The 5,841-nt window shown below is 38.8% G+C and overlaps 1 pseudogene; it reads right to left on the bottom strand.

Moving 5' to 3' along the window:
- Positions 1-4,057: 4,057 nt before the first annotated feature.
- Positions 4,058-5,628, bottom strand: LOC123847659 (protein LSM14 homolog A-like; annotated as a pseudogene).
- Between the last annotated feature and the right edge of the window lie 213 nt (positions 5,629-5,841).

Genomic DNA, 5,841 nt, shown 5'->3' with positions numbered 1-5,841 from the left:
CCTTAAAGATCCAACATCCAACAAAGATGAGAGAGAGATTGGGGCCCCTGGGTGGCTCAGTCGTTAAGCGTCTGCCTTCGGCTCAGGTCATGATCCCAGGGTCCTGGGATCGAGCCCCGCATCAGGCTCCCTGCTCCACGGGAAGCCTGCTTCTCCCTCTCTCGCTGTGTCTCTCTCTGTCAAATAAATAAATAAAATCTTAAAAAAAAAAAAAAAAAGATGAGAGAGAGAGAGAGAGAAACAGAGAAGAAATTAAAACATGGAGCATTAGTATTGTGCTGGTTGAGAGGTTGGCAAATTCTTAGAGGCCAGATCCTTAATCATGAACGAGTTATGTGGGTCTTTAGTTATGTATGAATGGATAGATTAATAGATTTATAAATTAAGGTTTGCTTTGAATTCTCTTTTTTAGATTGGGGATGGAGGGGGGTGGTGGGGGAAGAGTGAAATGAAGAAGTTTGTTTTTCTTTAAGATTACTCCCACTATAGTGTGAAAAAATCTTTGGAAAGAGCCAATAGAGGATATGTGCCTACCATTTAAGAAGCTATAGAAGAGTCCAAAGTAGATTTGATAGTACGTGATGTAGTGTAGTAGTTGTGCAAATGGGGAGAATTAAGCTGATTACATATAAAGATATGTAAAATATCTTTACAATAGATAAAATTTATAAACTAACTGAATATGGACATTGAGGGTGAAAAGATGTCAAGAAAGACTATTAAACTTCTGGTATCTGCAAAATTAAATACTTGGTAATGCTATTAAAACATTGTATGAGAGCTAGATTTAGGTAGTAGTTTACTTATTCAACAATTTAGTCAACATTTACTAAATATTGATTTGTGAGTCATCATTGTTCTAGGTACCAAGATACTAATGTAAACCAGATCTGCAAATTTCCTGCTTTCATAGAGTTCCCACTTTACTGAAAAGAGCTAGGTCACAAAGAAACATGCAAGCAGATAAGTAAGGTAATTTAAATTCTCTGTTATATAGAAGAAATAAAACAACATGATGAAATAGGGAGTGAGGGGGGAGGCTAGGAAGCTATTTTAAACAGGAGATTCACAGATTTCTCTGAGAATGACACTTCAGCAGAGACCAGAATAGTAACATCATGAGTTTTGGGTTTAGATAATGTTCTCCTTGAGGTATCTTTGGGATATCCAAGTAAAGATGAGAATGATCCATTAAAGAAGACAGAAAAGCAGTCATGTGAGAGGAGCTCTACAGCCCCTGTAGAAGAGATCAAGGAGGGGGTTAATCTTTCACATCCCGTAATATCTATGTTTAATTTGTATACCTTTTTCTCCTTTCTTTCTGCTTCTCTAAGATAAGGTTGTGAAGTTTGGTAAATATAAATACAAAATGCCCCGTTAAATTTGGATTTCACCTAAATATGGATTATGTAGTATGTATACCCATGCACTGTTTGGAACATACTTGTACATAAAATATTTAATAGTTATCTGAAATTCTAATTTAATGGGTATCCTGTATTTTTCTGGTAACCCTGTTCCAAGAAGCACTCAGCTTTCCTAACTCCCTTCTTCCCTCCTCCTTTCTCTCTCATCTTTCCCTTCATCTTCCCTTTCCTTCCTCTTCTCTTTCCTTTCTACTTCCAAAATTTTCCACTGGAGGCTTTAAAATCCTCAATTCTTCACTGAATAGAGCAGAGTGGTTCTGCCCCTTCTTGTCTTAGCTCTCCTTACCAGGCTGTGGATTAGAACAAAAACCAGCCAAGAAGAGACTCACCTTAGAAGTCAGTTGGAGTCTAAAATATATTTACATATGTGTAGGCACAGGTCCCAGTAAACTGTCAGTAGATAGAACACAGAACTATTATCTGTCTCATCTATATTCCCTTTATTAGATTATAGAAGGCAACCCAAATTATTTTTTAAATGATAAAAGCAGGAAATTTGCTGAAGTTATATAATATGTTACCAACAATATTTATGTAGTAGTGTCTGTTTTCTCATCTTTAAAATGAGAGGGTTTAGTAATAATGGTAGTAATAATAACAATAACAGCTAATATATTGGCTAATTTCTACTTTTGAGGTATCGTATTAAACACTTAACATGTATTAACCTAAAAGTTCCTTTCACCTTTAACAATGTGTGGTTCATTGATCTCAGCACAATCTCAGATGTGACAGAGCCTAACTGAGGAGAACTTAGAGATGCATTTAGGTTCATGGATGCCATTAATAATGTGATACAATTAAACTTATTGAATGCCAGGCAAAAAGAGGTTTAAAGTTACCATGATTGGGGCACCTGACTGGCTCAGCCAGTAGAGTGTGCAACTCTCTTTTTCTTTTTTTCTTTATTTAACAGTTTTATTCTTAGAATAAAAACCTTGCTTTAATATTGTAAGGTGCACTGTAGGTATGCCATGCTGCCAGTTATTATTGGGGCACCAAATGCCTTAGTCAGTGACCCAGAGGGCTTGGAAAACACGTGAATTCATACTTTCAGAGCATGTATAACTGGTATTTACAGCTTTTCTTGAAACTGGCCCGGGACATCTCAAACAGTCTACATAGGTATTACCATAGCACTTGCTTTGATGTTCCAAATGCTTCGGAAATGTGTTCAATATCATGATTTGTGGGTCCTCCAAAAGGTTTTGTTGTTAACATGCAAGCAAACACTATTAAGCAACATTATCTAAACTACGGCTGCCAAGTACTGGACCTTAAACGAAACCAAATTACAAAGCATTTCCTTGTAGAGCTATACAAAAGATATAAAATTAAAATTAAAAATATCAACCATCTTTAAATATTCCAATTCTCCTACAGTGCAGTTTTCCACATCTTTATCACTATTGAATACTCTAAGGAGAAAGTTAACAAAAATCAAAATAGATAAAAATATTTAAATCTTTGGATCCCTTTATTCCATGGCCTTCATAAAAACACAAAAGTGGCCGATTTTTTTTTCCACTATAGCTTAAAATGTCAAAAAGATTTACTAGTGATTTATAATTAGCAATGAACTCTATTACCAAATCATTTGTGGGCCATGGGCCCAAGGACAAGTGTTAGGATATCTTATAGGTTGCCAAAATAATTTCTAGCACTCTGAATCCTCTTGAAATATAATGGAATGAATCAAGGTATCACGACAAAATTCCAGGCATATCAGGAAGAACAGGTTAATCGATGCCCAGTTTTATTGTCTTAAAAAAGAGGAAGATGTTTATTTGAAAATACAGCTAAGTATATTCTTATCTATGATTATTTACATTCATATACTGAAAATATTTATTATTTGGACAAATCCTGTGATTTGCCATTTGTTATAAAATGAAGTTCTTACAATGAGTATGAGTAATTTATCCTTTTCAGATAATGGAAGAATGTATCAAATCTTCATTTATGTGCCAAACATTAAAAAAAAAAGTCAAAATCAAAAATCTCAAGCTTGGAAAGCTATGAAAAAAAGACCCACCACCCACAGCTCTGCTCCTCAGCACATCAACTTCTGCAAGGACACAGTTTGTTTGCTGACTTTAAAATGTTTATTCTTTAAAATATTAGTTGCTTTTTATACAGCCATACAAAGTTCTCAATGTTTCTTTGGCAACGGAATACAATGGAATTTTACTACTATATAAAAAAGTTACCTTTGCCTAAGAAACAGTATTTACTGTGTGTACATAGTTGACTGACAAAATTCCCTACCATCCAGCATCCTAATTAATTGACAAAATAAGCTACTTCAAAAGGGATATTACAGGATTTCCAAAAAGAAAGAAAGAGAGAAAAATATAGACACACGCGTGCACGCGCACGCACACACACACACATACACACATAACCTTCTGTGGCTCAAAACACAGTATCACGGCCCTATCTGCAGGCAATTTGCAATAATTGCCAAATACAATTTAGTGATAAGAAAAATCATTTCAGTGATGAAAAAATACTTATAAGTCCCACTGAAGTACTGCTGTAGTTTAACTATACATAAGAAATTACTTAACCTTCTGCTATTCCAAATATATTAAATGCTCATTTTTTAAGATGAGCCTTCTGCCCCCAAAAGTAACTACATTCTATCTTTGAAATTAAGCAGAAAAACAAACAAACAAACAAACAAAAACTCAGTGCTGGTGACAAATATACAGCAAATTCACTTCTTCATTCTTCTCAAAGACTGAAGCCAATTCTCAGGACCATGAAGAGCTAGAAATTCACCTATTTTCAAAGACTTGTTTGTACACTGTGCAGCAACTTTGTTGTCTTTCCTGTATTCAAAATCTGCTAACTCCCTGCCCCCACGACCTCCTCTGAGTCCACCACGAAATCCTTGAGGGATTGTGAAGGAACCACCTCTGCCACCACCACGCCCTCAGCCACCATGGAAACCAAGACCTCCTCTACCTCTGTACCCGCCACAGCCATGGTTTGGATGAAGTGGGATTCCAAATGTTTCGGCATTTAATCTTCTTTCTTCAGCCCAGGTTGGTCTCCGTTCTCTATTATCATCACAAGAAATATTATCAAAGAAGGATTTGGTTTTGTCATAATAGCAATTAGGGCCAAGTGGATCTTCTTCATCTGCATTTCCTTCACTGTTTTGGGTATCAACTCCTGAGTCTCCTTTATCTTCACCATTTACAGGCTTCTCCTGCTTCTCAAGTTTATCTTCTTTCAATTTAAGTTCATTATGAAATTCTCTATTTTCTCCTTGTTAAAGTGTGCATTTGCACTTTCAAAGTCAAAGTCTTTCTCAAATTTCATTGGACTATCTCATCGAATACCAAATCATCCCCTGCCACCTCGATGACCCCCACGCCCTCTCCTTGGAGCTGAAGGAGCACCTGGAACTATTTGTTTGTTACTATAATTTTTGGGTTGCTCATTTTCTGGTCTTGAACCTTTGTGTACTTCAGCTCGCCTGTGCTCTTGATTCTCTATTGCTTTTTGGCTGGTAGATGGTAAAGGCCTGGTTGATACAGGGCTCCGTCTCCCAACAGGTGCTGGAGCAGGTAAGTGAGCAGAGGTGGTCTGTACTGCTTGTTCCATGGTAGGGCTTTTTCTCAAAGGGTCTAACTGAGGGCTTGAACGACCTTGAGATAATTGTGTTTTTAGCAATCTTGCATCTGTGTAAAGGCAGAATCAACTGCAGTACTTTGGGATAGGCTACCACTGTTTGATGTTTCTGTTCCAAACGATGTCAAAGAGCTTCCAGCAGCACCGACAGCACCAAACTGCTGCCCGACTCAAGAACTTGGACTAAACTGACTCTATGTCCACATCCTGCCAAAAGGTCCATAGGAAGCCCCTGACTGGAATGAAGAAGTAGATGAGCCTAGTGAAGACTGAACGATAGCTGGGTCCTGGGGCAAAGAACATTGTGGTTTTGGTGGCTCACAAACAGTGAGGTCTTTAATATCAGTCCCACGGAATATGATGTATTCAAAGACTTCATCTATAGGTGGTATTGGACGATCTGTTGGTCTGTCTTCTGTACCAAAGGACTGAACTTTGGCAAGGGCTACGGTGGAGTTCTCGGTGTCGATGGTGTGGAGGATGCCCTCCTAACTGATCTCCGCCTTGGAGATAAGGCTGATCTTGCTGCCGATGTAAGGGGCGCCCCGGCTCATGGCGCCGCCGCCACTGCCCTTGGGGCCGCTCGCAGAGAGGCCGATCCCACGCCGCTGTCGCCGCTCTGCCAGCCCGCTCGCTCCCACGTGCCTACAGCAGCCGCGTCACACCCAACGTGGTGGTGGCGCCCGCTCCGCTACCCTCCCCCAGCCTCCCGCCCTCAAGCCTCATGTGCAACTCTTGATCTCAGGGTTGTGAGTTCAAGCCCCACATTGGG

The sequence above is a fragment of the Mirounga angustirostris genome, unplaced genomic scaffold, assembly GCF_029215605.1.
Source record: "Mirounga angustirostris isolate CCGP_5_RB_7025 unplaced genomic scaffold, mMirAng1.0.hap1 SCAF_2, whole genome shotgun sequence".
NCBI lineage: Eukaryota > Metazoa > Chordata > Mammalia > Carnivora > Phocidae > Mirounga > Mirounga angustirostris.
This window is presented reverse-complemented; position numbering and strand designations above follow the sequence as displayed.